We start from the raw sequence: 24,823 nt of genomic DNA on the forward strand, positions 1-24,823 counted from the left end.
GAGGAGATCCTTCTCCTCACGGGACCTTCCAAACTGGACCAATCAGGTCCCAGCATTCAACTCCATGTGACCTAACCTGGCCACATTATATGGTCCATAGCCACGCCCACCGGGTCACATGACTATGACCTCACCACAGGTCCTTCACACAGACATATATACTTTACAATAGCGTTCATAAACATACATATGTCTCTGTCTCAAGGTCACCCACCTTGAGATACATAATGGCTCTTCAACCACTCCGACTCTTGGGACATCCACACAGCGCCCCCTAGTGGACACAGTGGTCATTGCACCACATACCCCGCCCCTCTGTTCAAACTTGTGGGGTTGAACACACAATCTTACACCAGGATCTCGAGACCGGGCACTCATCACACCTTGCCCCACAGGTCGAGAGAACCGTCTCCATCTGTCATGCGGCCTCATCCCTGCGTTAGGCCTCCCCCGCCCCCAGCGGTCAAAATATCGGTCATTGTCTTTGACCCTCCAGTTGCAGTCTGTCTGCGTCATCAGACCATGTTTGGTCACCACCCTTCGTCACCTGACCGTTCTCCCACTGACCGGCTCTCCCGGTTGGTGGTCATCAGTCTTAATCTGTCCTACTGTCTGGCCTGAGTCTGACTCATTCAGCGTCTCACAGGAACAGCGGTCTTTCAGCCTCGCACGGCCCGTCGAACTGCCACTTGCTGACATTCTTCGGCCACCTGCCATGTCACTACTTGGAGGAACCCTTCGGGTCCTTACATCTTGGGTTGGAGGCGGCCGCCACCTGGTATTCCGTACTTCTTTATTAATTCGCTGACGGTCCGGCCTCAACTGCTCAATTTCTTGCAGGTACCCCACTCGATACTCCACGAGCATCCGAAAATCTCTCAGGCTCTCCATGGAGCCAACCACAATGATGGGAATTCTACCCACTTCACTGGATACCGGGTCTTCATTATCAGGAGGGATCCTCACCCTCATCACACCGGAGATATTCACGAGGTCTTGCATCACCTTCCCGGATCTTTGGGTACCGGAACCACTTCTTTCCGCAAACACAACCGATCCATAGCCTCTCTTGCTATCTCTAGGCGTCGAGCAGCCTTCACATTACTCTGCCTAACCAATTGTTTGACACGTAGACACTGCAAATGCATCTCTTTCAGGACAGCTACTCGGTTTGATGTATCTTCTCTGGCTGATACTATCACCAACTGCCGCGTCTCAGGTGCCCAGTGCACCTTACAGGCTTTAACCGCCTCTTTGAAAGCCTCATGCACACCTTCCTCAGCACAGGCTTCTTGCATGTCCTCTGGTACATCAATCACACACTGGAAGGTCGTGGTCTTGCTCTCTTCCTGGACCGAAGACTCTGGCTTTACCACGGACACTTCCCTCACTACAGTTGCCCCGACCGGGTGACTGTCTTCTTTAGTTCTTAACTCATCAACTTCACACGATTGGATCACTTCATGACCCTTGGCCACTATGGCTACTGGCAGTTCTGTCTTATTATCACTCACGCTCACCCGCGGTAAGTCTTCGTCCAACTTCTTCCACCGAAGACTGTTAACTACTCCTCTGAGTTCCTCCATCTCTTCCTTGAGGTTCTTGTTCACACTTTGCCAGGTGGACAGGTGTCCTCTGAGCTCCAAGATCTCTTTCTTGAGCTCCTTGACCCTGTGCTCAGCCGTTTGTCTCAGGACTCTCTCGTTTGACACAATCATCCACCTCCTCTCTGAGGGCCTTATTCAGTCCTTGCCACATTACCATGTGGCCTTTGAGCTCAGAGACTTCTTTCTCTAGCTCCTCTAGTCTGTGCTCCCTGTCTCTCTCAGAGCCACCGTCACCCCCACAGATTGAGTCACCCCGACCTGCCGAGTCACCCCTCCAGTTACTCACTAACCGTGTGACTACTTCAGCCGTCTTATCTATCATGTCAGCGTCAGTTTTGTCAAGAGATGTCCGGTTCGTCCGTTGGGCTGACGTACCCCTTTTCCCGGTCACTTCCACCTCTGACCTTTCCACGTCATGAGCAGTCACCGTCTTAATATCTGTTAGCCCAACCGTAGGAACGTCTCCCTCCTCGTACCATCGGTCATCCAACACGACAAAGTCCCGGCCGCCCTCCAAGGTATACACTAAGTCTGGTGGTATCCCGCCACCTTGGCACTCACTGCCTCCGGGCCTCTCAAACACCACTCTGTCTAGCATATAGTTCACCGTGACCCCATGTTTACAGTGAACCTGGGCCAGTTTATCGGTCAGACAGAAAGTGAGCGGAGTTCCTACCAGAGTCACCTGACTCTTGGAGTCCAACCGTCCCGAGATTCCTTCCCGGTGCAGCATCACTGTACACACTTGCGGCCCGTCATGCTCCGGAAAGTATATCCCACATTCTGGAAATGACATACATGAACACTGCAGTTTCCCAGACATACCCACAGAGCCAACCAGTGCTGCCATTTCTTCACACTCGGCCCCTTTCTGGACCACCACCCCAATTTGGGTCACCGCCCCCCTCTGGGACTCCACCCCCTTTTGGGTTACCACCCCAATTTAGGACTCCACCCCCTTTTGGGACTCCACTTCTTTTTTGGTTACCACCCCAATTTGGTACTCCACCCCCTTTCGGGATCTCCCCATGTCGGTTATACCGGTCTTCTCAGACCACAGTTCACACCACACAGTTTGTCTCTTACGATACCACACAAGTCTTTGTTGGCACCACCACAGCTCCTGCTGTCACCGATCACCGGCACCACCAGCTGCTGTTCACACACACAGCGGCTGGAGTCACTGCAGCTCCTGCTGTGCCGTCTTCGTGGACCCGCCGATCCACCGGAAGCCGCTTGTCACCTTCGTGGCCCCACTGAGCCACATCAAGTCTCTTGTCACCTTCTTGACTCCCACTGAGCCACCGCAGTCGAGAAAAAAACACACCACAAAAAACTCAAAACTCATGTGTCCTGACTGTGTGCTATTCAGGACGCTCCTGTCTCCACCTTAGACCGTCCAACACACAGGGCGCACCGGGTGTAATTCAGGGAGCGACCCTCCTCCCAGGGTCTCACAACACACTGGCCTCACCAGGTCCGGGGCTCGGCGGGTGCTCTTCAGGACATCTGTCTCTGCCTGAGACTGCCCAACACTCGCGCCTCACCAGGTCCAAGGTCACACCACGTGCTCCTGGGACCCGACTCTGCTCCCAGGGCTGACCCTCCAGGACCTTTCCTCACTGAACCCTCCAGGAACACTGTTTGCCTCACTGACCCAGGTCAGTACCACACGAACAGCTGTCCGATCGACCTGTGTCGGCCACACGGGTCACCGTTTTACTCATTGACCCAGGTCAGTACCACACGAACACCAGTCCGTTTCTCCTGTGTTGCCCACACAGGTCCTCGGGTACCTCTTCTCCGCAGAGGCACACTAGCAACTACCAGTTTCTTTATCCTGGGGAAGCGGCCGCACTGAGCTCACCGATCCGGACAGTGCCTTACTCACCTGGTCGCCCCACGGTTTCCAAAACCACAGCCGAACAGTGGCTTCCCCACTTGCAGGCCGTCACAGGCTTTGCTCACACGTGGCCAGTCAGCAGCACATCACACGGCTTCCACAACCGTCAGCCCTCCTGGCTCAGCGTTGCTTTTTGCCACCAAATTTTGCAGTCCTTATCCGTTGCTCCCAGCAACAAGGCTACACCATTGCCCATAGCTTCTCCACCAATTGTGAGGTAGCGCTGTCATTCAAGGTTGGGGGACACTCGCTTGGCAGCCAAACAATCAGATCCAGCTCGGGTTTTCATAAGCCATAACAGTCCATGAGGTTTATTTGTCATAAACCACAGCAACAATATACAACAGCGTAGCGTCCATTATATAGCTTCACATTACAGCATAGCGTCCATTAAACAGGCTATTTAGCCCCAGGGTTATCTCACCCACGTCAGGGTTCCCATATGGCTGTTTCTCCAGGCTGCAGACATCCACTCATTCCTCAGGGACTCTCAGACGCTGGCCGCCATTACACACACAGCTGCTCCACAGGCTGTTAGTGAGGAGATCCTTCTCCTCACGGGACCTTCCAAACTGGACCAATCAGGTCCCAGCATTCAACTCCATGTGACCTAACCTGGCCACATTATATGGTCCATAGCCACGCCCACCGGGTCACATGACTATGACCTCACCACAGGTCCTTCACACAGACATATATACTTTACAATAGCGTTCATAAACATACATATGTCTCTGTCTCAAGGTCACCCACCTTGAGATACATAATGGCTCTTCAACCACTCCGACTCTTGGGACATCCACACAGCGCCCCCTAGTGGACACAGTGGTCATTACACCACAGTACCTACCCGCACGCAACCTTCGATCATCTCAAGATCTCATTCTCTACCTTATCTCTTCTTCCCACAACCGCATACAAGACTTCTCCCGTGCTTCCCCCATACTCTGGAACTCTCTGCCGCAACACATCAGACTCTCACCATCAACAGAAACCTACAAGAAGAACCTGAAGACCCACCTGTTCCGTCAAGCCTACAGCCTGCAATGATCCTTGGTCTACTGAACTACCGCATGACCTGCTCTACCCTCTCCTACTGTATCCTCACCCATCCCTGTAGACTGTGAGCCCTCGCGGGCGGGGTCCCCTCTCCTTATGTTTTTTTTAAATTCGTTTATTGAACTCAAAGCAAGAAAGGATGTAATGTACAGCAGACATATTTGCTTGTGGTTATGAATTATACAGAGCATAATTACTCTTATTAATGTACAAGTAATACATGCATATACAAAGAGCAACGGCCTATATATTGTAAACACATATCATTCATATTCCACAGGCCTCTGTCATGTCGCTTAGATAATGCAGATCGATTATAAATTCCTAAACTAAACTACAACTATATCAACTATTTACCAATTCGCAGCCTACTGTCCTTCACCATAGTGTCTCACACGCAATGTCTCCATTCTACAGTGTAAGATGAGAAGAATTCCACTTCTCCCAGATCTTTTCAAATTTACCCGTGCATCCCCTGTTCTGATATAATGTGCGCTCATGTGGAATAATCGTATTTACTAGATCAATCCAGGTTCTGAGAGAGGGACATGAATTGCCCATCCACCGTAGTGCCAATACTTTCCGTGCCATGAACAGCGTTTCACGTAGAAATATCCCAACATGGTGACCCCAAACCTCCTCCTCCCATACCCCAAACAAGCAAACCAGTGGCTCCAGAGGGACAGGAGTTTGCACCAGTGATGACAAGCATAGCGTCACCTCTTTCCAGTACTGTAGGGTAATGGGACATTGCCATGTCATGTGAATAAAGTCTGCATCTGGCGCATGACAACGCAAGCATTCTGATAATTGGAATCGACCCATCCTAAAAAGTTTTATCGGAGTCAAATACGATTGGTTTATTATATACAACTGTATCATTCTATTATTAATAGATGGTGATACTCCGATCGGGGACGCCAGGATCTCTTCCCACTCCTCTCCCTGCGTATTAGGGATGAGTCTTTCCCACTTCCCTTTAACTGAGCTTATGGCAGACTCTGCTCCCACCGACAACATGTACGTATATAAAGAGGAGATAAGGCCCTGGGGACCCTGTGAATTAAGTATTCCTATCAATGGTAGGGATGAAATGACACGGCCCACACCCACACACCTCATGTGCGATTGAAGAGCAGATCTTAGTTGTAAATAGCGGAAAAAATTGAGATCTCGGGACACCACGCTTAGCCTGTATCTGTTCGAAAGACATTAAGGTCCCATGATCGTACAGGTCTCCTATCAGGGAGACATGTTGAATCCAAAAGTCAGTGGACGGGTGATTTAGTAATATCGGAAAATAGGCGTTTTTCCATAGGTGCATTTCAGCTATGATATCCCGAAATCCAATCACTTTTTTGGTCTGTCTCCATACTCATCGTGCCAGACGGAGCAGGGGCAGTAGACGAGGGACACCAGGCCTCTCCAGCTCCAGGAAACCCAGTGGACAATCAGTTCTTGCAGCGTGAAGCAAGTGACTTTCAGAATTATGGAGATCATTACCCGGCATCCATCTACTGAGAGCTTTAGCCTGTCCAGCCAAATAATATAGAAAGAAATTTGGTAGCGCCACCCCGCCTTCCTTTTTAGGCCTTTGTAGAGTGGACAATTTAAGTTTGGGTCTGGTTTTCCCCCCATATAAAAGATGTGACCTGGGAATTAAGATTCACAAAAAAGGACTTAGGTACCATTACAGCACTGTGCTGAAGGGAATAGCTGAGTTTGGGAAGTAATATCATTTTAATCAGGTTGATACGTCCAGCCACAGACAACGGTAATTTGCTCCATGTTGCAAATTTAACTCTATCCAGTTCCAGCAATGGGTAGATATTAAGTTGTAAGTCGAGCATGCTGTTATGGGATATATGAACTCCTAAATATTTAAAACTAGATACAATAGACAGCGAGGAAAGAGCCTCAAGTCGGGGCATGGGACAGGGGTAGTAGGGCAGACTTTTCCCAATTTATATATAAACCCAAATATTTACTGAATCTGTCTAGGTGGCAATCACTTGGGGCAAAGTTTCCTCTGCCTCATCCATAAATATCACCATATCATCTGCGTATAAACCTATGGTATCCACCCGACCCGCTATATCTATACCCCTAATGCCAGGGGAAGACCTTATACGTATTGTCAATGCCTCAATCGCAAGGGCGAAGAGGGCCGGGGAAAGGGGGCACCCCTGACGGGTCCCCCTGTGCAATGAAAAGGACTCAGATATGGAATTGTTCACAATAATACGAGCTTTAGGTTTCATATATAATAATAATAATAATAATAATAATAATAATAATTTTTATTTTTATAGCGCCGACATATTCCACAGCACTTTACATTTCAGAGGGGATTTGTACAGACAATAGACATTACAGCATAACAATAATCACATACAGTAGATTATAACAAATACCAAGAGGAAAGAGGGCCCTGCTCGCAAGCTTACAGTCTATGAGGAAAGAGGGAGACACGAAAGGTGGGTGGTAACAGTTGCCCTGATTGTATGGACCAGCCATAATGTTAGGTGTGTGACAGTACGGACACAGAGGGCTAATGGATGCAAAAAGCATGTGGGAGAATGATGCGGGGAACCTGGTTATGGTAAAACTCTTGACTGTGCCACACAGGGATAGATTAGGTTAATGTGTTGAGGTGGTAGGCCAGTCTGAATAAATGCGTTTTCAGGACACGCTTAAAATTGTGGGGATTGGGGACTAATCGTATTGACCTGGGAAGTGCATTCCAAAGAATTGGCGCGGCACGTGTAAAGTCTTGGAGACGGGAGTGGGAGGTTCTGACTATTGAGGATACTAACCTCAGGTCATTAGCAGAACGGAGGGCGCGGGTAGGGTGGTATACTGAAACAAGGGAGGAGATGTAGGGTGGTGCTGAGCCATGGATGGCTTTGTGGGTGAGGGTAATAAGTTTATACTGAATTCTGGAGTGGATGGGTCGCCAGTGTAATGACTGGCATAAGGTAGAGGCATGGGTGTAACGATTGGTGAGGAATATGATCCTGGCTGCAGCATTCAAGACAGATTGGAGAGGGGAGAGTTTGGTAAGAGGGAGACCGATTAGAAGAGAGTTACAATAGTCGAGACGAGAATGAATAAGAGCAACAGTAAGAGTTTTTGCAGAGTCAAAAGTAAGAAAAGGTCGAATTCTAGAAATGTTTTTGAGGTGCAGATGACAAGAGCGAGCCAGTGATCGAATGTGGGGGGCAAAGGAAAGCTCGGAATCAAGTATGACCCCAAGACAGCGGGCATGTTGCTGGGGAGTAATAGTGGAACCACACACAGAAATAGCAATGTCGGGTATAGGTACATTAGTAGCTGGAGGAAACACAAGGAGTTCAGTTTTTGACAGGTTCAGTTTCAGATATAGTGAGGACATGATGTTAGACACAGCGTTTAGACAATCGCCGGTGTTTTCTAGAAAGGCTGGCGTGATGTCAGGAGAAGAAGCGTATAATTGGGTGTCATCAGCATAGAGATGGTACTGGAAACCAAATCTACTGATTGTTTGACCAATAGGGGCAGTGTACAAGGAGAAGAGAAGGGGGCCTAGAACCGATCCTTGAGGGACCCCAACAGTAAGGGGAAGGTGAGAGGAGGAGGAACCGGCAAAGGATACAGTAAAGGAGCGGTCAGAGAGATAGGAGGAGAACCATGAGAGAACGGTGTCCTTGAGGCCAATGGAACGGAGCATAGTGAGGAGGAGCTGATGATCCACAGTGTCAAATGCTGCAGAGAGATCCAAGAGAATTAGCATGGAGTAGTGACCATTTGATTTAGCTGTTAGCAGATCATATATAGTGTCTTAACCCATTTTATGAAATTATCACCGAAGCCATACCTCTGTAGGCATGCGGAAAGGAAAGGCCACTCAAGAGAGTCAAAAGCCTTGACAGCATCTAACGATGCCAGTGCCCAATTATTGTCTGGTGTTAAGGAACTATATTGAACTATTGACTGGACTCTTCTGATATTAATTGAAGTGCTCTTACCAGGCATAAAGCCCGTCTGATCAGGATGTATAAGATTCAGTATAATCAAATTTAATCTGGTGGCTAGGATCTTAGTAAAGATTTTATAGTCCACATTTACTAACAATATGGGACGATAGGATCCACATTCCAAAGGGTCTTCCCCCTCCTTCCTGAGCACTATGATATTTGCCTCGTAAAAGGATTCAGGCATAGATTCCCCCTCCCATGTTCCCCGAAATACCTTTTTCAAAAGTGGCGTTAATATGTCCCGGTATTTTCTATACAATTCAATAGGGAACCCGTCCGGCCCAGGGGCCTTCCCAGAGGCCATGTCCGTTATGGCATTCTCTATCTTCTCCACAGTAAATTCAGCGTCCATAAAGGCTTGCTGATCAGGATCTAAGGTAGGAAATATTACATCCGACAAGTAATCCAAACACTCCAGACTATCAGAGCCGCTTTTAGATTCGTGACTTATAATAATTACAAAAGCAGCCAAGAATCTCCTCAGTTGAAGACACCAACGAGTCATCCGACCCACGGATCTGCAATATCGTGTTAGAGGTATTATGTTGGCGCACCAGATAGGCCAAAAGCTTACTTGCTTGGTTTCCCAGTTCAAAATAGGATTGGTGAGCAAAGAATAATTTGCGCTTAGATTTAGTATCTATATGCTGGACGTATAATCGCTGGGCCGCCAACCACTCAATCCTATTGCCACTGGATTGGTTGGATATGTATGCAGTCTCTGAGTCCTTCAATCGCCTCTCCACCACCCCATCCTCTCTTGAGGTTTCCCACTTAATATAAGAGATTGTGGAGGACAAACAGCCCCTCAGATATGCCTTAAGGGCATCCCAAAATATATTAATATCCTGAGGTTCCTGGTGAGATAAAATGAAACCATGCAGTTGATCAATTGTTCTATCGGGAGTTACTATCAATTTCAGCCAGAAAGGGTTCAACTTCCAAGCTATCCTGTTATTTAATTGCCCATACTTAAGTCTGAGGATGACCGGGCTGTGGTCTGAGATCCCCCTACCACCATGCTCCACACTATCCACCCACATCGCCAGACCACTGGTTCCGAATATGTAATCTATGCGCGATAGGGTGGCGTGGCTATGCAGCGGTGAGAGAAGGACGCACGCTGCGGGAGCTCCCATTACTCCCAAATATCCTGCACTTACCGCCTGCATTGAGCACAGAACGTGGCAGCGCTTGGTGCCCGCTGGTGTTGGGACCCCCCGGGAGCTCTGAGGAGAGGCGCAGAGCTGCTCCGGTGAGCGCGAGCCTTGGAGGATGGGGGTGGACAGCGGGGCCTGTGGGGAGCGGCGGCCATCTTGGACGCGCGCTCTATCAGAGGGAGCGCGGCGTCCAGTCTCCAGCGCTGCAGAGGCAGCGAACCACATCCTGCAGGATCCAAGAGGAGTGCGGTGAGTGCCCTGAGAGACGGGCCCTGCATGATTCCCTCTTCCCCAACTGAACTGCTGGCCTGCTTATACCGTTGCATTGCTCCCCCTCCCATTGCTACTATCTCTGAGGGTGGATGTCCCTTCCCCTCCCCCCCTGCCATAGGAGCCTTGGTGACATTTTGCCTACATTCATACAAAGTGTGCTCTCAAGCTGCAATTAATGAGTGTGTCCCTATTGCGCATATATAACTGCTACGGGAAGATTTACAGACTGTACAACTTCAGCTATACCGGGGTACTTCACGGCCCTTAATCATGAACCGATCTAAGGGATCGATGGCAGCAGAAAAATTGAAGGAATTTGCCAGGTCCGACCCTTCAGAGAGTACACGTACTCTACGAAACGCTCCTCCACAATCTCAGCGTAGAAATCGTCCCTCAGGGAATGGAGAGGAGGTCGAACAGGAAGAAATGACTCTTAAACAGGCATCTGAACAGCTGATGCAAGCTATCTCCCTTACTAGGACATCCCTGATGGAAAAAAATAGAGGGATGTCTACACTGAGGTGGGGAGACTCCGTCACGACATGCAGGCCATGAGGGGGCGCATCACGGAGGTGGAGGCGAGAGTGTCCCAGGTGGAAGACACCATTACGCCAATGGAGGCTAAGTTAACTAAAGTGGCGGGATCTACGAACGCCTGGAGGCAAAAGGCAGACGACCTAGAAAACAGAATGTGGTGAAATAACATCCGTATCATCGGTCTGCCTGAACGCTCTGAAGGTCAACATCCTGAGCAATTCTTAGAAGGCTGGCTTAAGGCCTCTTTGGGAGATGAATTCTCCTCGGTGTTCGCCGTTGAGAGAGCCCACAGGGTTCCCACCAAGCCGTTGCCTCCGGGAGCCCCACCTAGACCCTTCCTGGCACGTCTCCTCAACTGTAAAGACAGGGACGCCATTCTGCGCCTCGCGCGACAAGAGTCCTAACAAGTTCGACAATGCCGTGATCTCAATCTTCCCGGATTTCTCCATGGAACTCCAGAAACAACGTGCGCAATTCATCGACATCAAGAAGCGGCTCAGGGAAAAGAACATTGTATACTCCATGATCTATCAGGCTCGGCTTCAGGTTGTCCACGGGGGCTTCTCCGTGTTTTTCACGGATCCGGCGGAGGCTACCGAGTGGCTGCGGTCCCATAAAGGATCTCCTGCGAAGGAATCCTAGAGGGTATACTTCATCTGGATCATTTTACTGCAGGCCTAGTTGGAGCTCTCCTGGCGGGCATCCAGACATCTACAATACCGGACACTACGTTTAGTGATGGTATCCCCTTGTTTGTTTTCTGATAGAGGAGCGGGACTTTGCTCCTATGTTACTAAGTCTATTTAGGTAGAAGTTGCAGCCAATGGAAATCTTGCTATTTATGTGGTGTCTCTTAGTTATACTTAGGCGCCGACGCGCAACATGTCCAGATAAGTGGAGATGGGTTCTGATTTAATATCCATGACATGGAATGTGAGGGGCATCAAGACCCCCCAAAAAAAGGTTAAAGTATTTTCACAAATTAGGCATTATCGCCCCCACATTGTGGCTCTGGTCGAAACACATTTGACCAGAGACACAGCTCGGACTGTACAAAAACCATGGGTTCAGTGGTCTATACACGCATTTCACACTTGCTACTCCAGGGGGGTCTCATTATTATTATTACACAAGGACGTTAGATGGGATGTCCGGGAGGCCCGGAGAGATTCTGAAGGACGCTTCGTATTTGTGTATGCACTGATCAACTCTAAGAAATGTTATTTTGTGTGTTTATAATCCCCCTCCAGCGGGTACATCAATTCTACAGAAAGCATTGAGTTTTGCTTTGAATTACCCAGATGCGGATGTCATTTGCATGGGTGACTTTAATCTAGTGATGAATAGTAGCCTGGACAGATTGAGACTAGATGATGGGACACAGGGTGGGTCCCCGGCAGCAGCTACATCCCAATTATCTCAGTTTATAGTGGGTAGTGGATGGTTAGACCTATGGAGAATACGTCACCCAGAAACAAAAAAGTATACTTGTCATTCCTCCACTAGACGTTCCTTATTCCGTATAGATTACATCTTTGGATCTAGTGGTTTCGCAATGTGGGTGGACAGTATTGAACATGGAAGTAGAGGGATTTCTGATCACAGCCCAATCATCCTCAAACTCGGGTATGGCCCACCAAGGGGTAGAATAGCATGGAAATTGAACCCGTTCTGGTTGAAATTGATCAAGTCACCTGATAGAACAATCGACCAATTACATGTCTTCGTGTCCTCCCACCCCGAACCACGGAATGTTATCTATTTTGGGACACCCTTAAGGCATACTTGAGGGGCTGCCTATCTTCTACGATCTCCTACATCAAACGGGTGACGTCGGGGGAGGATGACGAAATAGAGCAACGATTGAAAGATTCAGAGGCCGCTTATGTATCTGATCAAACTAGTGGTAATAGAGTGGAGTGGTTGACGGCCCAAAGATTATATACTCAACATATAGACTCCAAGTCCAAACGTAAATTATTTTTCACTCGCCAATCCTACTTTGAACTAGGGAACCAGTCTAGTAAATTTCTGGCCTATTTGGTGCGGCAGCACAATACAACTAGCGCAATATTACCGATCCGCAGCTCAGATGGTACAGTGGTGTCCTCGACAGAAGAAATAATGGGATGTTTCCATGATTATTATAGCTCACTGTACAGCTCAAAAAATGATATTGATAGTCGGGGATGTCTAGACTATTTATCAGATATAACGTTTCCCAAACTAAGTGCCTCTCAGCGGGCCTTTATGGACGCTGAGTTCACTCTGGAAGAGATAGAAGATGGCATGAAAGATATGGCCTCTGGGAAAGCCCCTGGGCCGGATGGATTACCTATTGAGCTGTATAGGAAATACCGGGAGATTTTAGCGCCACTTTTGTTGTCAGTGTTCCGGGGGATTTGGGGGGGGGGGGGGGGGTCATGCCGGTGTCCTTCTATGAAGCTAATATAATAGTACTTAAGAAAGAAGGGAAGGACCCTCTGGACTGTGGATCTTATCGCCCCATATCTTTAGTAAATGTGGATTACAAAATTTTTACGAAGATTTTGGTTACTAGGCTGAATTAAATTATTTTGGAACTTATACATCCGGATCAGACTGGCTTTATGACTGGGAAAAGCACCTCCATTAATATCAGACGGCCTTAATCAGTGGTTCAATATAGTTCCCTGATGCTGGACAATAGGTGGGCACTAGCGTCGTCGGACGCAGCTAAGGCCTTTGACTCTCTTGAGTGGCCTTTCCTCCACGCATGCCTGCAGAAATACGGTTTTGGAGATAGGTTCTTAGATTGGGTCAATACATTGTATATGAAACCTAAAGCCCGTGTTGTTGTAAACTGTTCCACTTCCGGGTCCTTCTCTCTGCACAGGGGGACTCGTCAAGGGTGTCCCCTCTCCCCGGCCCTCTTTGCTCTTGCAATAGAGGCTGTGGCAATTCGCCTAAGAACTTCTCCTAATATTATAGGTATAAAGATAGCAGACCGGGTAGACACCATAGGCCTATATGCCGACGATATGATAATATTCATGGATGGGGCAGAGGAGACGCTGACAGGAGTGATTGCCACTATAAACGGATCCAGTAGATATTCCTGCCTGTATATAAATTGGGAGAAGTCTGCTCTGATGCCTCTTTCTCATGCCCCGATGCCGCGACATGGAACTCTCTCCTTGTTGCCTATTGTACCACATTTTAAATATTTGGGGGTTCATATTTCTCAGTCCAGCACACTTGATCTGCAGCTTAATATATATCCATTACTGTAGATGGTTAAAGTCAAATTTGTGATTTGGAGCAAGCTCCCGCTGTCTGTAGCTGGACGCATTAATTTAATTAAAATGATACTACTCCCCAAGATCAGCTATTTTCTCCAACATAGTGCTGTGGTGGTGCATAAGTCTTTTTTCACTAATTTGAATTCCCAGATTACGTCTTTCATATGGGGGAAAACTAGGCCAAAACTTAAGCTATCCACTCTACAAAGGCCAAAAAAAGGAGGGGGGTAGCACTACCGGATTTTTTTCTATATTATCTGGCGGGGCAGGCAAGAGCTATAAATAAGTGGATGCCCGGTAATTGTCTTCCTAATTCTGAGTGTCATTTGCTTCATGCCGCACATGCTGATTGCCCGTTGGGGTTTTTGGAGTTGGAGAAAGTAAAAGTTCCACATCTGCTACCCATGCTTCGTCTGGCAAGATTAGTGTGGCGGCAGATTAAGAGGGTGGTTGGATTTAGTGATATCATATCTGAAATGCCCTTATGGAATAATAGTTATTTTCCGACACTGCTTGCTCACCTATCTGCTGAATTCTGGCCTCAGTACAATGTCTCCACGATGGGGGATATATATGAATGTGATACATTATTTTGAACAATTACAAGTTAAGTGCAATGTCCCGAGGTCACAATTCTTCCGATATTTGCAATTAAGATCAGCCCTTCAATCGCACATGAGATATGTCGGTATGAATGGTGCCATCTCGTCTCTACCCTTGATAGGCATTCTTAAATCACTGGGTCCCCAGGGTCTCATCTCCTCTCTGTACACACACATGCTATCGGTGGGGACGGAATCTGCCATATGCCTGGTTAGGGGGAAATGGGAAAGGCTCATCCCTGATACACAGGGAGAGTGGGAGGAAATCCTGGAGTCACCAACTAAGGTGTCCCCGTCAATTAACAATAGAATAATACAACTTTATATTATAAACCAATCATATTTGACTCCGACTCGACTCTTCAAGATGGGCCGTTTTCAATCTTCGGAGTGTCTGAGATGCCATACATCCGATGCAGATTTTATTCACATGATTTGGCAATGTCCGATTATAGTACACTACTGGAAAGAGGTAACGCCATTATTAACCTCCCTGGCGCAGATTCCTGTCCCCTTGAGCCATTGGTTTGTCTGTTTGGGGTGTGGGATGATGAGACATGGGGACATTATACGGGAATTTTCTTACGAGAGACATTGTTCATGGCACGGAAGGTGTTGGCACTGCGGTGGATGGGGGGCTCGGATCACTCCCTTAGGGCCTGGATAGAATTGGTGAACTCGATTATACCATACGAGCGTACGCGCTATCAATACAGAGGGTGCCCAGATAAATTGAAGATATGGGAGAGGTGGAATTCCTCTCAGCTTACACTGTAGGACGGAGATACCGCATGATAAAGAGCTAATTATATAAACACAGGCTGCAAATAGTTGTTTTGTAGTAGTAGTAATGTTTTAGAGGTTTGGCAGGCTTTGTTAATTGAATAATAATACACAGACTAATGTAAGGCAATTGAAGGTATGATTTATTCTATGTACAGCTGGTATACATGCATTGTTTGACATTAATGCTCTGCGAAATGTATGTGTATTACATGATATTTTCATCATTGTCAGTTTGCATATTGTGTATCCTGCCATTGGTTCAATAATCAAATTAAAAAAAAAAAAAATCTATGCGCGATAGGGAGCGTTTAGTGGATGAGTGGCAGGTATACTCTCTCGACTCAGGATGCCGCACTCTCCACAAATCCAGCCACCCGCTGCCCTCCATAAACAACGACATTTGGGTTGCTGTCGGCGAAGGAGCCCCCTCGGCCACTCCATAATCCAATCTCAATTTGTCGAGACAATTGTTCATAACCATATTAAAGTCCCCCATACAGATAACATCCGCGTCCGGATAATTTAGGGCGAAACTCACCGCCTTCTGAAGGATGGACAAATTAGCCGGAGGCGGATTATAAACACATAAAATTACATATTTCCTGGCATTTATTTATGCATGGACGAAGACAAATCGTCCCTCAGGATCCCTCCGAGTCACCCTGGCTTCCCATCTAACATCTCTGTGTACCAGCAGTGAAACCCCTCTCGAGTAGCTTGTATGGAATGCATGAACAGACCATTGTACCCAAGGCTTCTGCACGCACCGGGCAGTATCCCTGGTCAGATGCGTCTCCAACAAGGCCACAATGTGTGGGCGGTAATATCTAATCTGCGAGAAGACTTTGATCTTTTTTCGGGGTTTTTTTATAGCTCTCACATTCGATGTCATAAATATCATTTCAGACCCCATATTTACTCTGCTGGACATGGCCTACATCAATATCCGAGTAAAATTTAGAGACACCACACGTAAACTGAAAATGCTGCTGGCTGCGAATTGTATCTAGAGAACAAATAGAACCACTGCAAAAAACCATCAAGGTGGAAAAACAAACAATACGAGAGCAAAGTCCTGCTCTCCTAACACAAAATAAACACGGGGATACCATCACTGGGCTCAGTGTCCGGTATTGTTGGTAATCCAGATGCCCATGGAAGTAGCTCCAATCAGACCGTTAATAATAGAAATAAAAGAAAGGATTCTGATTAACAATAAAAAACATTAGGATTCCTTTGCAGCAGACCCTCTGTGGGACCGCAACCACTCAGCCGCCTCCGCCGGATCTGTAAAAAAAAAAATAGACGAACCCTCGTGGACCACCCGAAGCTAGGCCGGATAGATCATTGAATACACAACATTTCTCTCCCGGAGCCGCTTGATTTCCATGAATTGTGCTCGTTGTTTCTGGAGTTCCATGGAGAAATCTGGAAAAATTGAGATCGTAGCATTGTTGAACTTGGGCTCCAGGAGGAAGAGGTCTTGTAGGGACCCTATGAGCCCTTTCAACAGCAAATGTTGGGGAGAATTCGTCTCCCAAAGAAGTTTTGAGCCACTTTTCCAGAAACTGTTCCGGATGTTGACCTTCTGAGCGTTCCGGCAGACCGATAACCCGGATGTTGTTCCGACGCATTCCATTCTCCAGGTCGTCTGCTTTTTGCTTCCATGCGTTCACCGAGCCCGCCACCCTCGTAAGCTTGGATTCCATGGGCGCAATGGTGTCCTCCACCTTGGACACCCTTGTCTCCACCTCCGTAATGCGCCCCCTCATGGCCTGCATATCTTGCCGAAGACTCCCCTCCTCGGTATACACGTTGTGACGACTCCTGGAGTGGACCCTCTGGGTCGTGACACCAACCCTCCCAGGGCGAGCTGACCTAGTGAAGACCACCCCCTATACAGGGAGTGTCAGGGGCAAGCCCCAGGCGGTGAGGCACCAAGACTGCTGGCACCAGGCGGCCGGCTCACAGGAGACACGAGTGGGTGAGTGTGTCTGCAGGAACATGTAAAGCGTGGACACGGGAACACGTGGTATACAGAGACTTCGGACGTCCGGGTGTGAGTGAAGCAGGATGCGTGCAAGGAGCACGTCAGAGCACTGAGTCAGGCAGCAGGTGTGCCAGGAGGTGTAACAGAGTACAGGAGCAGGGTGTGTGCCAGAGGGCACAACTGAGCATAAGACAGAGTGCAGGATTGGTACGTGTGCCAGGAGGCACAACAGAGTAAGAGACTGAGTACAGGATCAGAGCATGTGCCAGGAGGCACAACTGAGTATGAGACAAAGCACAGGGTCCGAGTGTGTGCCAGGAGGCACAACTGAGTATAAGACAGAACACGGAAACAGAGTGTGTGCCAGGAGGCACAACTGAGTATGAGACAAAGCAAAGGGTCCGAGTGTGTGCCAGCAGGCACAACTGAGTATAAGACAGAGCACGGAATCAGAATGTGTGCCAGGAGGCACAACTGAGTATGAGACAGAGTACAGGATCAGAGCGTGTGCCAGGAGGCACAACCAAGTACAAGGCAGAGTGCAGGTTCAGAGCGTGTGCCAAGAGGCACAACAGAGTGCAAGGCAGGGGACCTGAATACAACGCACAGCCAGGCAGGGACACGGCTGACCAATCCAGGAAGCACAACAGTAATCAGGCACCTCCCCTAGGAAGAGGTAGCCTGATATAGCACATGATCACGAGAGCTTCCTGGGTCAAGTCCTCCAGTACCAGAGAGGACTGACCTGGAGACCGAACTGAGAAAAGCGTGCAAGCGCAGACATAACATGGAGGAGACAGGGACCTAGGTACGAGAGGTGCGCGTGCACACCCGGCGGGACCCCCGGAGTGACAGCAGCTCCAGAAGAGATGACGTCGGGACCGAGGTCCCGCCCCCAGGTGAGCGCGGCGTGACACACGTCCTCTATTTTCCCCGTCAGTGATGTCCTAGTTAAGGAGATGGCCTGCATCAGTTGCTCAGATGCCTGCTTGAGGGTTAATTCCTCCTGCTCCTCTTCACCCTCAGAGGGGCGATTTTTACGCTGAGTCTGGGAGGGGTTATTTCTGAGGGACCGGTTCATATCAGAGTGGTCAGGTCTAGCAAATTCTTTCAATTTTTCAGCTGCTCCTGCCCCCCTGGAGCGGTTCATCCTCAGTAGCAATATGACACAGCCGGGTAGCAGAGATAGTGTGTCCAGGAGACCCCCAGATCCAAGTTATGCACAGCAGATTTATAATATTATACGCGTCCCAAGGGCGGCACAAAGCAGAGGGGCAACACAGGAGAATGGATCCTGGCTCTGAGGAGCAACCAAGAGGCCCTATGGCTGGGGGGGAATCCGCAGTGCCCGCAGAGACAGCAACCAGGGACGAGTCTAAAGGACCCTGGAGTAATTGCACCGATCAGTTGGGCGATTTAGCAGAGGGGAGTGCGGGGCCCAATCTTTCAGAGCACTCGCCGCTACTCCCCTTCAGATTCTCAGGATTTTTGCTCACCGTCCTGCTCAGCGCTGCGAGGAGGGAGCCAGCGCCGCGTCTCCCACAGCAGAGCGCGCGCTTCTGAAAATGGCCGCCGCCTCGCGCAGGCCCCGCCGGCCGTCCCAGCCTTCACCGCCGTCAGCCACCGAAATTCGGCCTCCCGCGGGGGCCCCGAGATGCACCGCAGGCCAGGGGGGTCAGACACCGGCAAGTCCGCCGCGGCACCACGGGTCCGCCAACAGGATGGACTCAGGATGCGAGGAGCTCTGCACGAACGCGTCTTCTTCGGCCACTACATTGCCACGACCCCCACTCTCCTTATGTACTTGTGTGTCCCTTATCTTACACGTTTATTGTACCTGTCTATACTTCCCCTTTTCATATGTAAAGCGCCATGGAATAAATGGCGCTATATAAATGCATAATAATAATAACTAGCAGCAATAGCTCCTCTACCAGAAGTAACCATCCTGGCCACCATGGATGTGGAATCTGTATTAATATCCCACACCAGGATGGATTAAATGCCTGCAAAGTCTTCATGGAAAACACTGGGAATGATGCTGATTCTGTGGTGAAACTCACAAAATTCATCTTCACCCACAATTACTTTGAATTTGACAACAAAATCTATCTACAGGTGACTGGCACAGCTATGGGTAGTAAAATGGCTCCAAAGTATGTAAATCTTTTCATGGCCAAGCTTGAAAGTGACTTTTTGTCCTCATGTCCCATCAGGACTCTGGCCTACTACCGCTACATTGATTATATTTTAATCATCTGGACGGAGTCTGAACAACAGCTAAAGACGATCCACGAACAGTTTAATCAATTTCCTTACAACCAGAAAAACTGTAAAACCTGTCCATTTATAATGACCACGGACAAGAAAAAGATCCCCAACTCACATCAGGACTACAAGATCCCAGATACTTTCATCACATCTAATGTGGTGTACCTAATTATTTGTACTAAATGTCCAACTGGGGGTCTGTATGTGGGGGAGACGGCAAAAACTGAGAACAAGGATGAATTCTCATCGCCACACAATAAGCGTAAAAAGATTGGATCTACCTGTGGCAAAACATTTTTGTATCCCCGGTCATAGCGTGGACATGAAGTTACCTTTTAATACAAGCAATTTAAAGTCTCAGAGAGACAGGAGAGTCTGGGAGTATAAACTGATGACAACCTTTGACACATTCAGTGCAGGAATGAATGTTTCGCATGTATTTATGTCCTTTTACATCAGTTAAGGAATTTGCTCTTCAGACCTTCTGGGGGCATCACACAACATAGAACCAGACCCCAATCAGAGGACAATAAAACTTTCACACTCCTTATCTATGAACTTTTCCAATATTTATGTTTCTCCCTCTCCCATAATGACAATTCTGCTTCACATCACTTGTCTTATCTATTGCATTTTTTCTGTGCTGGGTTGTGTATAAATGTGATTCTTCAGATGTTGTATTAGGGTACCGTTACACTTAGAGATACACCAGCGATGCCGACAACGATATGGATCGCTGGTGCATCGCTAAGTGGTCGCTAGTGAGCTGCCACACAGGCAGATCTCACCAGCGACATAGCAGCGGTCGGGGGTCGTTACTTACCTGTCAGACGCGGCGATCCTGACGTTCTCCTGCCTGTGTCCACGCGTCGCTCGTTGGCGCCACAGGAAGCGCCCGACGAGAAATGATCCAGGACGTTCTCGCGCGACCAGCGATGAGCAGCGGGGGAGCCGGTCAGAGATAAGTATCAGACATAGCGATATCGCTAGCAATATCGCTGCTAAATCACAAAATCGTTGACGTTACAGCGATATTGCTAGCGATATCGCTATGTGTAACGGGGGCTTTAGTCTAGCCTGATGAAGAGACCTGAGTAGTCTTGAAAGCTTGCAATGTGTTACCATCTTTTCAGTAAAGGCCCCGTCACACTAAGCGACATACCAGCGATCCCGACACCGATATCAAGGTGTCAGGATCGCTAGTAAGTCGCTATGTGATCGCTGGTGAGCTGTCACACAGACAGCTTCACCAGCGATCAGCACAGCGATGCCGAGCGCCTGGCATCGCTGGCCATCGCTGAAAAAAAATAGAATCAAAATAAAAAATATAGTTATTCTCACCTTCTGACGTCGCGTTCAGCCATCCTGCCTCTCTCCACGGTCCGGTCCCAGTGATCCTTTGCACGAATGACCGCGAGATGTCACGGTCTCGAGGAATAAGAAAGTCTCGCGGTCATTTGTGCAACGGATCACTGGGACCGGAGCGTGGAGAGAGGCAGGATGGCTGAACGGGATGATTGAAGGTGAGAATAACTATATTTTTTATTTTTTTTATTATTTTTTACACCTGATCGCTGGTCTCCCGCCTGTCACACACAGCGATGCGTGCTGGCCAGCGGGAGACCAGCGACCAAAGAAATGTCCAGAGGTTTCTTCCAGCGATCCCGGCAGGGGGGCCGCTCGCTGATCGCTGTCACACACAGCGATTTCGCTGATGAGATCACTGTGTTACATCACAAAAGTTGTGACTCAGCAGCGATCTCGCTACCGAGATCGCTTAGTGTGACGGAGCCTTTACAGTAAACAAACTAACAATCACAGACTGATATAGAGGGGAGAGAGGACCCTGCCCTTTCGGGCTTACAATCCACAGGATGGTGGGGAAGGAGACAGTAGGTTGGGTGGACCAGCGACCAAAGAAATGTCCAGAGATTTCTTGCAGCGATCAGCGATACCGGCAGGGGGGCCGCTCGCTGATCGCTGTCACACATAGCGATCTCGCTGGTGAGATCGCTGTTACGTCACAAAAGTTGTGACTCATCAGCTATCTCGCTACCGAGATCGCTTAGTGAGACGGGGCCTTTAGCCATTAAAAGGTATCAACCCATGAGGACTCTCAATTCTAAATATTTTTTTAAAGCCTCCCATACACATATGAATGCACTGATATCAATGCGTTCGTCCTAGGATCTAATGGTCTGGCGTGATGTCTAATTTCGGACTGTCGGTCACATTGTTGTCACAGAAATAAACCCCCGGCTGACGTGGCAGTTGATGGCTTTCTCATATTAAGCCCTTAATGACAGCCAATACATCTTTTTACTGACCTGAGTTGAGAGAATATCATCCCCACACAGGTGACAATCCAGCAGCTGTCGGCTGTACACTATAGCTGACAACTTGCTGTTTCACAATGATTAGTGTTTGCACCATCCAGATCTGTTTAACCCCTTAGTTGCTGCTGTCAAAAGTGACTACATCTAACAAATGGTTAGTAGATTGTGGGGGCTTCGGCTTTAATCTAATTTACACACCGAGATTATGATTGTGTGGTCCTGATGTTTTCTATAGCAGTTCATGGCCTAATAGCGGCCTTAGTCTCCCGTCTCTAGCGGTCAGTTCAGAAGTCAGCGTCATTTAGGAGGTAAACAAACACTTTTTCATTCCTGCTATACCACTTTGCATTCATTCCTGAAAATCACCTGAAGGGTTAATAAATTACCTGACAGCAGTTTTCAATATGTCGAGGGTTGCTATTTTTAAAATGGTATCACATTTGGGGTCTTCCAATAAATAGGACCCCAAAGTCACTTCAAACCTGGATAGGTCCCTCAAAAAAATAAATTTTGTAAATTTCCTTGAAAAAATGAAAAATTGCTGCTACATTATTAAGCCTCCTGAAAGGCTAGTAAAATAAATTAGCATTTTAAAAGTGGTGCTGATGTAAAGCAAGCATGAGGGAAATGTTATTTATTAATGTTTTTCTGTGATATGACTATCTTGATTAAAGGGATAATCATTCAACGTTTGAAAATTGCAATTTTTTTTACATTTTTGTCAAATCTCTGAAACTTTTTATAAATAAACAAAACTTATCAACCTAAATTTACCATTATCATAAATTATAATGTGCCACGAAAAATCAATCTCAAAATCAATGGGATTTGTTGCAGCATTCCAGAGTTATCACCACATAAAGTGACATTGGTCAGAATTTAAAAAATTGGCTCCGTCACTAAGGGGTTAAACACTGCCACGATCGACAAACAGCCATCTAAAGTGTATGTCAAGCTTTACCCTACTTCCCATTGAGAACACATGTACGCTCAGCAGAGCCGATCACACGCGCATGTCTTTGAGCAGGGTTTGGGAGGGATCACCTACAGCCAACCACATTCTAAGCCCTCCATTCAATCCAATAAGCTCAATATTTCCCTGTCACACCTTCAACATTTGCTATCACGAGCGACAGGACAGTCCGATACATATTAGATGGTCAGCCGCCATTCATCCATTGCATCTTATAATATAAGTAAATCATTAAAGTACTTTGTAGATTTGTAAATTGTTCTGAAGAAGTGCATATAAAAACCATAGGTCCCAACCCTCCCGATTCTCGCGGGATAGTCCCGATTTGGGGGCCATATCCCGCTATCCCGGCCGGGAAGCTATTTATCCCGCTATATGGGGCCGCGATCTGGCGAGGAATGGAGGAGGCGGAGAAGATAGGGAGGAAGTCGGGTGAGCGAGGAATGGAGGAGGCGGAGAAGATGGGGAGGAAGTCGGGTGAGCGAGGAATGGAGGAGGCGGAGAAGATGGGGAGGAAGTCGGGTGAGCGAGGAATGGAGGAGGCGGAGAAGATAGGGAGGAAGTCGGGTGAGCGAGGAATGGAGGAGGGAGGGGGAGAGAGAGATCTGCTGTTACATTGTGTCCTATCCTCCAGTCACCTCCACAGCTGCAGACACTTTTCTGCTGTTACATAGTGTCCCTATCCTCCAGTCGCCTCCAGAGCTGCAGTCACTATTCTGTTACATCGTGTCTTATCCTCCAGTCACCTCCAGAGCTGCACTCACTATTCTGCTGTCACATCATGTCTTTTCCTCCAGTCACCTCCAGAGCTGCAGTCACTATTCTGCTGTTACATCCTGTCTTATCCTCCCGTCACCTCCAGAGCTGCAGTCACTATTCTGCTGTTACATCCTGTTATCCTCCAGTCACCCCCAGAGCTGCAGTCACTATTCTGCTGTTACATTGTCTTATCCTCCAGTCACCTCCGAATCTGCACTCATTATTCTGCTATAACATTGTGTCTTATCCTCCAGTCACCTCCGAATCTGCACTCATTATTCTGCTATAACATTGTGTCTTATCCTCCAGTCACCTCCAGAGCTGAACTCACTATTCTGCTGTTACATCGTGTTTTATCCTTCAGAGAGAGATTTTGCAGCCGGAATATAGGGTTAAATCACCCGGACAAGCGCAAAATGCGGATCCGCGCATGAAACAAACGTTTCATGCTCCGTCCTGTCCGCTTAGCGGACGGCAAAATCTTGGCGGATCCGTACAATAGCGGATCGAACGGATCACCATCCGTCAAGATCCGCCGATAATGCAAGTCTATGAGGAAAAAAACTGATCCGCCAAGAAAAATGGCGGATTCGTTTTTTTTGCAAATCGGCGGATCTTGACTGATGGTGACAAACGGATGTGTGAAACAGGCCTAAGCTGACCGCCGGAAATGACTGCTGACCTCATTTCCGGCGGTCAGCTTATAGCATGTCACCTCAGGAGGAGGTAATCGTTCGGGACTCCGCAGGAGGACAGAGAAGCGGCGGCGGGGCATCAGCGCTCCATTTTTTTTTCTGTTTATAATTATTGTTTATGAAACAGTGTGATCAGCAGTGCTAAGTGGGTGCGGTTGGGGCGTGGATATGGGCGTGACTAAAATGGGTGTGGCTAGGGGTGTGGCCTAACATTTGCCGCGTAGCGCGCCGCAGCCTTTCTCCCTTTTTGCCTTCTTCAAAAGTTGGGAGGTATGTAAAAACATTAATTCAAGATCGTAACCACTGTATGTGCATAAATATTAAATACTTTAAAAACTATTTTCTGCTTATATTTTTATAGTAAATGTGGGATCAGTGTGGAGATAAATGACACGTAGCTCTGTGGGTGTGATAGTGATCAGGGTTCAGCATTTGTTAATGGCTTCCTGTTTGTGCTTCTGCAGCCTAGCAGGAAAGGGGCTCTGCAGGTGTAACCTGCTCCCTCTGCTGTTCAGAGATGGTAACTGCACAAGATGTTACAGACTGTAAATAGATGTATTGTATTCAGTTCTTAC

At 48.0% G+C, this 24,823-nt stretch overlaps 1 protein-coding gene across 13 annotated transcripts in view; it reads left to right on the forward strand.

Moving 5' to 3' along the window:
* Positions 1 to 24,823, forward strand: part of ZMYND8 (zinc finger MYND-type containing 8) — a 137,943-nt gene that overhangs the window by 72,207 nt on the left and 40,913 nt on the right. The window lies entirely within an intron of this gene.

Source organism: Dendrobates tinctorius, unplaced genomic scaffold (genome assembly GCF_039654945.1).
Source record: "Dendrobates tinctorius isolate UK_male_01 unplaced genomic scaffold, ASM3965494v1 ptg000065l, whole genome shotgun sequence".
Lineage (NCBI taxonomy): Eukaryota > Metazoa > Chordata > Amphibia > Anura > Dendrobatidae > Dendrobates > Dendrobates tinctorius.